The following is a 12,322-nucleotide window of genomic DNA, read 5'->3' on the forward strand; positions in this document are numbered from 1 at the left end:
AGGGTATTTTCACTGTTTTTCGTTGTACTAAAAAAATGTATTTTAGGATTTAAAATGAGCATTTTTTATTTGCCGCCAAAACGACATGTTCGATTTTTATTCATGAATTCGGCGGCGTCGATGTCACGTCGGGCAACGTTGGTGACAGCCGCGCTTACCAGACATCGGCGTTTTCTATGTCACAATGACGTTGTAGCCAGTTGGAAACGTTTCGGAACCTGCGGTTTTAGATCGTTTTTGAAATCAATCATTATAAATGAAAATTACATATTTTTAGTACGATAATCATAATATAGTCAGCCGAAAATATCAACATGTTGACCAAATTGTTATAATAATATTTTATTTGTTTGAACAGGTAGACAGTAGGCAATAATCTGATATTATTATTATCAGAATAACACGGTCTGACAGGAGAATTATGTCAGACCTGGTTGTGTTACACAGAGTCATTAACAACTTAATTGACAGTCCTGCCATCGTTGACACTATTAAATTCCATTTACCGACTAGGAACACAAGACAAAATATAACATTCTTCTGCAATACATACACAACCAACTATCAGACACACTCACTAACGAATAGGATGCATGATCTGTGCAACAAGTTTGGGGGTACTATTAGACATATATTATGTGTATTGACTTCATTCATAGAAGTAAGCGTAATCTATACCAGCACTTTGTTGAATGCTACAAATTAGAGTAGCGTAGGTAATGTAGTTTTAATTTGTCTTATATGTAGTATTGTTTTAGTTTCTGTAATATTTTATGTTACATGCTTTACTAATATTGTTTTATATTCAGTTTACTGTTAAATCATGTGTTAATTTGTTTTTGTATAATTTTCGATAGCTCACTAGGTATATTCTGTTTATAAAATCCATGTAAAAGTTCGACTGGGCGTAAAACCTAATAAAATAAAATTAATATAATTTTAATAATTAATAAAATATGACAGTAGCTGCCAAGTGAACAATCAATTTAAATGTTAACGAAATAACTATTACAATCAGTGGTTGGCATCGCGTTTGGGTCCCACCCAGGCGTAGTGTGTTCAATTCCTCGGCTGACTAAGTCCTCCATCACAACACAAGCAACATTTTCCGCTTACTTTGGTGGTAGTAAGAGATTTGAAATATTCTTCGGTTATTCGTAACCCGGGAATATTTGTCTTTCTAAAAAAATAAAAAAAAAACATTGTTTATTATTTCTGGAAACTGATATATTGTGTTTTTTTTAAGTAGTTACGTATTAAGCGTGTCCCTATTTTCTAAAAAAAAAACAACTCAATAACAATAGATTTTTTTTAAATCTTCCGAGAAAAATAAATGCCGCCGACGGGAATTGAACCACTATGCTAAGCCAACGTAGCACAGTGGCTAGTTCACGTGTTTAATAATTATTACTTATAATAATTTATTATCCTTTGCGCTTTGCATAAAAACCTTGTCTTATAAACAAAAGTTCATTCTTTAAAAAAGTCATGATTATTTAACCTATATAGTTTATAATTATTGCCAAGATTTTAGACTTCGTAAATCTAGATTAGTAAACGAACACAATGGTTAATATGTACCTACACTCCAATTGTCTTTAATCCAAATTATACTACTACGTAAAAACTTTATTTATATTAAAATGTATTTAGGTTGGCAAGCTTATTAGTTTAGCAAAATTAAGAAGGTGTAACGAATATTCTAAATCTACCGACTAAAATTTGATTTCTGTTTACGGAGAAGGCAAAACAATACAAACATGGAGAAAGACGTTTATAACTGGCGCCGAAACCACGAATATAATTATATACAAAGGAGAGTTGTCTGTTTGCAGCTAGCGGGCGGACGGCGTGTATTTGATTTGTATACAATTCTACAGTTTTTTTCCGAAGTTGATGAAATTTTGTACACTTGACCTTCAAAACAACAGGTAGGTCACTGCCTACATGAATTTTAAAATAAATCTGTCTAAAGCCCGGGCAACGCCGGGAAATTCAACTAGTTTATTATCTAACATACTAGTTGACGTGTACCCGGCGTTGTTAAGGGTTATTCTTAGGGGATAGACACATACCACGGCTGACTTTTCTGTAGGCCTTTTTAAGATATACAATTCCGTAGTACATCATTTTGATGTATCTCATAAGGTTTAGCCAGAGTTAGCAATGTTAGTGCCCGAAAATATTTTTTCACGACTTGATGATTACAAAACATTGTATTTTCTCTACTATTTATAAAAATGATATGCATGTATTATATATATAAACCTTCCGGAAGAAATTTTCTAAATTATAGTAAAAACTTTATCAAAATCCTTTGCGTAATTTAGAAGAAATAAGCGCACAAACGGACAGACGCGGATAGCGACTTTATTTTAAACTATTTAGAGATTAGCTGAATTCCCCGGCATTGCCGAAGCTTTACACAGAATTTTTCAACATTTCATTGAGACAGTTACCTTCCTTTTGTTTTGAAGGTAAAGGAAAGTGTGCAAAATTTCATCAACCTCCTATTGATTAAAAATTAAGCCCCCCCCCCCCCCGCCTAACTTGGAAGCCGGCGAAGCCCCTGTATTTACCCCTAGAGTGCAACGTGAATTCTTACATCGAATATATTAAATCAGTGATTCCCGAAGTGGTCTATATCGACCCCCAGGGGTCTATGACAACCTGCAAGGGGTCTACGTCAGCGAAAAAAAAAATTGAGGGTCCATGAAATGAAAATGGGGGTCCATGATAGTGGATCTCAACTTACACTGATAGTACTTATTTACTTACACTTAACCGACACTAAAGGTGAATCAATATTTCATGTTTTGAAGGATTACTTCATTGAAAAAGCAATCCCTTTATCAAATATAATGTCAGTAGCTACAGATGGAGCACCTGACATGGTTGGACGTTATCGTGGATTTATAAGCTATTTAAAACAAAATGTGCCAGGGGTGTTAGCAATACATTGTGTCATCCATCGACAACATTTAGTTGCTAAAAATTTGAGTGTTAGATTACATGAATCTCTTCAATTAGTCATTGATGCAGTAAACCGAATCCGAAGCAACGCGTTGAATACGCGGTTATTTGCGCAGTTGTGTGAAGAAAATGACGAACACTTTCATCAATTACTCCTTCACACTGAAGTACGCTGGCTGTCGAAAGGCTTATGTTTGACGAGATTTTTTGCACTTTTTGAGACTATTTTAGAATTTCTGGATACTAAATATAAAATTTTAAAAGACAATTTTTATGAAGTGGAAAACAGACATAGCCTATTTAACAGATTTGTTTAGAAAATTTAATATGGTTAATTTGCAGTTACAAGGCGACAGTCTAAATTTGATTAAAACAAAGTCCATCTTATCAGCGTTTCTTGCCAGAGTTAAACTAATGAAGCAATATATTGGACGGGGCGAATTTTCCCAGTTCCCCAATTTGTCACAGACAAACTGCCAGGAAGACGACGTTTCAACCTACGTTCAACATTTAAATGCCCTCTATTCAGATTTTGAAACTAGGTTTGAGGATGTTTTGACTATGGTAATACCACCGTGGATAATTAACCCATATGGTGACATAGAAGAAACGAATGTCATCAAACAAGAGGAAATGACTGAAATAAGTACAAATGAAGAACTCAAGGTTCAGCACGGATGTCATCACTTCTGGCTGCAAAAAAAACATACACGTTACTTATCCCGTATTATGGAATATAGCGAAGAAATTTTTAATTTCCTTTCCATCGTCATACCTAGTGGAAAGGGGGTATTAAGCGCTGTTACCAATCTCCTAACAAAAAAAAGAAACAGACTGGACATCATTAGACGAGAGATTAAACCTTACAAAATGTTGATAATTTATTATCAAAGCATCAGGTTCATCCTTCCCACTAAAAACATTTACTTATTGCTTAGTTTATTTTATGTTACGTTTATTTTATATAACAGATACAAAATTTTATTTGAGTAGTTTTAATTTAAATTCAATTAATAAATGTATAAAACTGAACATGTGTTTTTACTTTAAGTTTTTAACACTAAACTTCACTACAGTTAGAAATTTACAAAAAAATCAATATCAGGTAAGTAGGGGGTCTACCAAAAACAGAAAAACATGGCAAGGGGTCTACGACACAAAAAAGTTTGGGAACCTCTGTATTAAATAATGAATCAATAGGCGCTGTCGAACATTTAGAAATTAGATATTTATCTGTCAAGAGAGAGGAGAGTTCAAGACAATGGTGATATTCCTATTATTATGCGACCTTTTTTAGTAATATTACGTAAGTAAGTAATTTCCTAACAAAAGTAAAAACAAGGAAATCCCCCATTAAAAAACATTATTTTATAATATGGATTCAGTTTCAAATTTTTCTCTTACCAAACGGAACGAAAAACGAATAACAAAGTCTCGTTATTTCCAAGTTCCATGCAACGCAACGCGACATAAAAACAATATTAAAAGTCATCCCGACAGCAATTAACATAGCAAAACCACGAACCGTACATTTCGCATTTAAAACAACCAAAATTCCGTTAAAAATAATAATAAGTAATATTATTCTAGAAGAAAGCTTTTTAATAGTCCTGAAAATTTGGTTCCAAAGACTGAACAGGCGCGTTATGGCTTTTGTTTGAATTTGGAACGAAGGCGATTGGCCTATGATTTCTCGAGATTGCCGCCGAGCGTTTGCGAGCTTCGCGATTCGTGACTAACTTCAGTCGAGTTGGAATCGCGTTGATGGCAGGACGTATGTACGCCATTCGTGTTTTACTTTTCATAATATTATCGACGAGCGTAAAACTAAACTTGTGTAACAAAATAAATGTGTTTTTGGACAAAACTGTCAATAATATTTGACCGGAGATAAATTGTGATACGTAAACATACATAATTAACCAATTAATGGTATTAAAATCGGTTTGTTTTGCTGTTTTTGTTTGAGAAGTGTGAAATTATTTCGTATTTACATCCGTTTGATCTGTCAACAAATTATTATCTTCTGTGGCTTTGAGGATTGGATTTTAGCATTCAGCTAATACTGAATTTCTGTTTTTTGCATTACGTAAACCATTTGCTGTGAAGTGTTCAAATGTTCTTCATAATCTGCCATTAAAACTACGGTGCGATTTCCTGGTGAGTTATGTTTTATTATAAAAAATATTGTTATTTAACAACACTGTTTATAATGATTATAATAATAATTGATAATGCTATTCTATCGTTGCTGTTTCCACGTGGAAATTAATAAAGATATGTCAACACAAATTTTCCCGCTAAAATTATGATTCAACCCCAAGTTACCCGTGCAATCATTTTAAATAATTTTCTTTGTTTATACGTGAAATAAAGACAATTAAATTGCCTTTAATAAATTATCTGCGAATACTTTACTTGAAACGTGTTTTTGGAGGAATGCTGTACAATCTGAATACAGATAATTAATAGCTTTGTTTTATTGTGATAAAAATATCCATTATAAATATTATTATCTTTTTTTTCTATACGCTCGTAAACTTGTAAAACGGTGCATGGATTGGACCAAGTCAAGATTTTATCATATTATTATGGCATTATGTCTCACTAATTTTTGTTTATTTACGTTTCACCATTCTAAAGTATAAATTATCCATAGCATGCAGATCTATTGCATTCCCAAATTAAACAGTATTGTAAGGAAAGTACATAGAAAACTAATAAAACAGAAATGAATAACTTTAGTCGGCCTCAGCACAGGTCACCTAGTGAGGGGGACTAAGAAATACAATTTACTATACATATATTTAATATCATATTTTGTATGTACAATGTTTAAATAGTCGCTATAATAATTTAAAAAAACTAGTATTTATTATCCAACTGCCTCACTTTTGTGCACAGGTTATGGAAATTACACTTCATTTCAACAATACTACAAGAAACAACTATTCACTAACAAAAAATTGGTTATTCGTTTCTTACTTTGGGTTAATTAAGTAATTTATGCATATTTATATTGAAATTAAACCTTTACAAACATCAATCTAAGAAAATTGAATATGTCGGCAAAGGGATATTTTGACCTTTGAATAAAAATGAAATTCTGAGATTAACTTCCACTCTATAAATAGTAACGCATTAGGGTTTGTTGTTTTTGAAGACAGAAACGATTAAGAAAGGGGTTCTTAGATGGTTTGAAGTTTGGATATATGTATGTTATTGCGACTGGGCGAAGAAATTAGTGACTAGCGAATAATGGTAAGGAAGACAATACGTCATGATCAAACAGATCAAATAATTGTATGACGAACTGTCCTCACTGCCAAGCAATAAGTAATATAACTAGATATTAATAGCGAATATTCGGCTATTTTTTAATTTTTATATTTGGTATTCGGCCGAGTACTGAATACCTAATAATTAAAATAAAAACGCATTTAAATAATAAAATGTGTGTATTTAATAATAGAGTATTGCGTTATTCAATATTTAAAAATCAATCCGGGGCAAATTGTCGTGAATAAAAATCAATGTTTCTACGTTTGCTGGTAGCAGACGATTGCGTTTTTCTTCATATTAAGATATTTGAATACTACTCTTCCACAGAAGCCTTAGCTTGTGTTTGGAAGAGGAGTGCACAGTACATTATTGTAGTTATTTATAAGTATTTTTTTTCGATTTTATGTCCTGGTTAAATTTCCCCACAGGAAAAACTAAACCCTTCCACACACTTTTCCACAAATGATCATCTAGTCAATCCACATTATGCAAGTGCATTATATAAGCAAAATAAATACAAGAACAACACGTCAACTCACCAGAGATGAAATGGGAAAATAATTCACCGACTCCAGATATTTTCATATCAGAGGGTTCGGCTCGGTAGAACTTCTAACTGGACCTATAAATCCTACTGATCCCTCAATATAAATATTTAAAAAATCTTTCGTAATCCTACATGTATTTAAAATGACATAACATGATTTTTGCATTTTTATATATAAATTCTTTGACAGATCTAAAACGCCTAAATTTTGGATGAGAGAGCTAGGTATAATGCCAGTAGCCGAAATAACAAATGGTAATATTTTTATAGTCTCAGAATGCCAAATTCTTTTAATCTCATTTCCTAAATCTGTGTATTTTTTATATGACAAGTATTACGTGTTGTAGTAAGTACATAACAGTGAGAAAGTACAAAATAGTTACATTATATGTTTGGTAGATATGATATAAGTTAAAGTAGATGAGTAATATACTTTATACAGAAAATAAATGATATGGATTATTTTTAATAGTAATTCATGTAGAAAGAGTTTTTTTTATAAGTTTGTCTTTAAAATATTAGACTAACATTACCAGACCTAAACAACTAAATACATTAAAACTTTCCTTCTCCACTTATCCATCAGCTTCGCAACGTTCCCCAAATAGAGATACCATAGATCTACTAGCTCCGATTTCAGTTTAGAATTCTTGGCTGATATCACATAAATGAAATCAACTTCATATTTATGTAGATTTTTATCATATAGTCTGTAGGAACACTAAATAGTAATCTCTAAATAGTATAAAATAATGTTGCTATCCGCATCTGTCTGTTTGTGCGTTTAGTTCTTCTAAACTACGCAACGGATTTTGATATGGTTTTCAGTATCATTGAGAAAATTTCTTCCGGAAGGTTTAAATATATAATAAATCCATATTATATACATAAAAGGTAGTGAAAAGTCGATGTTTTATAATCAAGTCGAAAAAATATTTTTTCGGGCACTAAATTTCTAACGCTGGTTAAATCTCATGAGATACATCAAAATAATACGGAATCGTATTTCTTAAAAAGGCTTACAGCCACAGACATAGGAATTAATAGACGAGAAGATAATGGCGAGGGGTAAAATCAACTGTTGAAGAACGAAGGGAGTGAAGCTGACTGTGATTCGTCAATAAATCAATCTGACAGTAAATAGGCATCTCGCATTATAATATCACCATTTACTTCTTAAAAGTAAAATCTGCTTTTGAATGAATAGACATTTTTACACGGGAGCGCAAATTACTCGCCACGTTATGAACAAATTTGCGAAGTCCAAATTCGGCAAAAAAATTCGGTAATATTTTCAGAGTGGAATATTTCGTTTAAGTATATAGTTAAGACACTTTTATAAATGTTCATAATTTACTTCCCAGCAACCAACCAGCTTTGTGTTTCGCGTCCAGACGTTTCTCGATGTGATAGTAACAACTGATTCATATTATACGATGTGAATATGCTTAAAATAAAGTAAAATAATGCTTATATATGGAATGTAATACGACAATTGGGTTTATTCTCTTTTTCACATCTATTTTTACAAGTTTTCATAGCACAAGTCAACATTTTGCCGTGTTATTTCGTAAAATGAACCGATGATGCCTCGACCATAGTTCGCACAAGAATGATGACGTCACGTTTTCAAATTTCACTTGAGGCCATACGCGAGCCCAGCCGGCTCCAATGGAACCGGTATGGGGAGTGGGGATAATACGCTTTTAATCACTTAGGGCAGGTCTACTAATATTCATATGTCTATGCTTACAGCAAAGTCCGTGATGGTATATGTCTATTTTCTTGGGGATAACCCCTAGCAATGCCGGGTACACGCCTGCTATTTGAATTATAAATTAATAATTGATTCAGCTTAGCAATTTAGATTTGATTTGTTGTTTATTTCACCTGCTTATTGCAATATTTTTATTAGACGATTCTGAAATCAAAATCCGTGACGGTGAACATTTTGAAACCGTTAATAAAACTTGAATCTCCCAATTTACCTTAAAATAATTATCTTATATTAAACAATAGCCAACCATGTCAAATCTGAACCTTTACACAGACCGCAATATCTGTAATAAATATAGTAATACTAGCTGAAGTTCCCGTCGTTGCACGGGCTTTACACGGAGTTTGAAATCAGATGCAGACAGTACTTTTCTTATTTTTGAACGTCAAGTGTGTAAAATTCCGTCACTAAAATGATTCTTTAAGCCCCGCATACCCAATTTATAACATCTCGTTTCTCGTTAACTCTTTAAGTTTTTAAGTAAAAAAAGTTATTTATGATAATATCTGTACATTTGTCATGCCGAAACGTTAATTATATGAAATTCCCTTGATAGAAAAAAAATCGCAAAGTAAGCTTTGAAAATTATTTAAAATAGTTTTGTTCTGTTATTTAATATGTTATAGGCATGAAAAAATTCACAGTGTATCTTTAAATGAAACTAAAGAATTTGTTAAGAAATTGTTGCTCAATTTCAAACGAGTCGTGTTTAATTAAATATTTTCACATTTTTCGTTTAATTGTTATTTTCACCATTGTTGTCTAAGACCAGTTAGACAAGCGTACAAAGAAAACATAAAAAACTCCGACAGTAAATTCAAGCTTTGGACAAAGACACTACCAATACCATTCTATAAAAGCTTTCAACAGTGTAAAACTTGAAATTAAAATTGAGGAAAATAAAAATAAATTCACACACAAAATTACAAAATGGATTAAAGAACAAAAATGACAATATGACCAAAATGTCAAAGCATAAAATAAAAATAAAACCTACACGTAACACACAAAACCAATATAAACACACATCACTCACAAACACACAAGATTATTTTCAATGTATTATTTTTTAATTTTAAATATATTTTTAATTTGAAATGTATTATTTTCTCTTTAAATGTATTATGTAGATTATATTTTCATATTATAAAATGAAGGCCTCAGCACGGGTAAGCCACCCAGTGAGGCCTACATTACTGGAAAACTTAAAATGTAAAAAATAATGTACCAAATTAAAAAAAATATATATTATATATTGTTATCGTTTTTTAATATTAGCGAGCTCCCTCTAACATTCGTATTTACATATCTCCATTTCAAACCATCTTTGAAAGCTTACTACGGAGCCTAAAGGGTTTGTAAAAGTGGATGGGGGTGGTTATTTCGAAATCTGATGTAGGCAATCACTTTTCTCTTGTTTTGAAGACCAAGTGTGCAAAATTTCATCAATCTCGCAACAAAACTGTAGATTTGATTGAAAACACACATTAAACACTCACGGGACACACTTCTTTATACACCGTGTTCTACGTTCATACCGCGAAACTTTGGAGGTTATTCATAATAATCTAAGAAAAATATTATAAAATTAAAAAAAAAAGAAATCCTATTACAAAATAAAATTGTAATTATGAAATAATTGTCTAGTCTAATCGCAGCTTTATTTTTACAAGTAATGCACGTACGAAAAGAACGAAGCAACTGCAAGCGGGCGGCCGGCGTGTCGCACCATTCTCGGTTTCTTCGTTCCTTTCCCAAAAGTCGTGGTTCATTTCGGCAGTTCGGCTTGCGTGTTTATACGCACCCTTAAATAGAACTTTAGAGTAACAAAATAATAATTATAAAGGTGTGTTTATACGAACCACACAAAATTATGAAATTTATTGTAACTTTTTGATTTGAACACTAATAAAAAACAACTCTAGTTTTTTCTTGAATTCATCCACAAAACTTCGCTTTATGAGCGTGGAACCGGTTTATTAGATTGTACCTACATTTTTTTTGAAAAGGTACTAGATAGGTGCATCTTTTTGACTTCAAAAACTGTTTACCCTTTTGTTTAAAACGGTCTGGCCTTAAGCTTACAAATTTAAAATAAAATACTATTTTAATATAACAATAAAATGTGATATGTTGACCAAGTCTTAGTCTCCAAGGGTCCGAGCTAGATGAATTAATTAAATTATTTTGGGAATGTAGGTCGTGTCGTGCGTGTCGATGTATACAGGCAAAGCCCCAAAATTCGTCGTAGACCCAATCCTATTTTCAGTGGCGCTACGTGCACTCCATAAATACTGAAAAGCAGTGTCTAAGAAAAACGAACCATTAAAATTTATAAATTACCTACAATAATGTTTATCGCCAACTATTCCGCCTACCGAAATACTGCAGCGCCACGGAAATATTCCTGGAGGGAGAAGTGCACTCTGTCAAACAACTTCTCCGCCACTTTTATAGCGCCGTTTTTTTGGGAATAATAACATCAAGGCCCAGACTACGCCAAGAATACTGCAATCCAAGGATACACGGAGAAAACTTACTGAAATAAAATATTGCTAATTTATTAAAAATCTGGTCAATTATTCGTACTCCTGTTAAAAACGGAATTGCCGGCTTTAACGAATGAATTATAACAGATTTCCTAACAAACTATCAGTAAAACATGTGTTATGAGGATGTCGAAACACGTGTTCGTAAAAATTGTAATATTTTCGCATTTCGTCATTATGTTTATGAGGATAAGCGCATGTTCCGATGTATTCTGAATGTACTAATACTTTATTAATAAATGTCATGCCGTCCCATTTTTAAGAGGATTTTAATAAATCAGCAATAGTCATTTTTCTCCGTGTAATCAAATTATTTGTGGAAGTTCTATTCAAGTTCTTTTATTATGCAAGTATTGTGAAACTACCGGCTCATATAATAATAACAGAACTCAATATAGAATAATAGAACTTCCACGGAACTTTAGTTTCAACTTTGAAATTTGATGAATTGTTCAACAGATTACGTGAAACAACCATAATATTTTTCTATTTCATCATTCTGAAATATGGAATGTATTTTATTGCCCTGCCTTGTCATACCTGAAATATGGAATGTATTAGATTGCCCTACCCTGTCATACCTGAAATATGGAATGTATTAGATTGCCCTACCCTGTCATATCTGAAATATGGAATGTATTGGATTGCCCTGCCCTGTCATACCTGAAATATGGAATGTATTAGATTGCCCTACCCTGTCATATCTGAAATATGGAATGTATTGGATTGCCCTGCCCTGTCATACCTGAAATATGGAATGTATTAGATTGCCCTACCCTGTCATATCTGAAATATGGAATGTATTAGATTGCCCTGCCCTGTCATACCTGAAATATGGAATGTATTAGATTGCCCTACCCTGTCATATCTGAAATATGGAATGTATTGGATTGCCCTGCCCTGTCATACCTGAAATATGGAATGTATTAGATTGCCCTACCCTGTCATATCTGAAATATGGAATGTATTGGATTGCCCTACCCTGTCATACCTGAAATATGGAATGTATTAGATTGCCCTACCCTGTCATACGTGAAATATGAAATGTATTAGATTGCCCTACCCTGTCATACGTGAAATATGGAATGTATTAGATTGCCCTACCCTGTCATATCTGAAATATGGAATGTATTGGATTGCCCTGCCCTGTCATACCTGAAATATGGAACGTATTAGATTGCCCTACCCTGTCAT

General features: G+C 32.7%; 1 protein-coding gene across 1 annotated transcript in view; it reads left to right on the top strand.

The window, feature by feature from the left end:
• Positions 1-4,736: 4,736 nt before the first annotated feature.
• The window catches only part of LOC149426035 (uncharacterized), a 157,245-nt gene continuing 149,659 nt past the window's right edge, over positions 4,737-12,322 (top strand). The window contains exon 1 of the mRNA XM_089642951.1: positions 4,737-5,133. The gene's annotated coding sequence lies outside the window, so the exon portion shown is untranslated. The remainder of the gene's footprint in view (positions 5,134-12,322) is intronic.

Source organism: Hesperophylax consimilis, chromosome 2, assembly GCF_061612785.1.
Source record: "Hesperophylax consimilis isolate HC1 chromosome 2, BYU_Hcon_1.0, whole genome shotgun sequence".
In the NCBI taxonomy this organism is placed as follows: domain Eukaryota; kingdom Metazoa; phylum Arthropoda; class Insecta; order Trichoptera; family Limnephilidae; genus Hesperophylax; species Hesperophylax consimilis.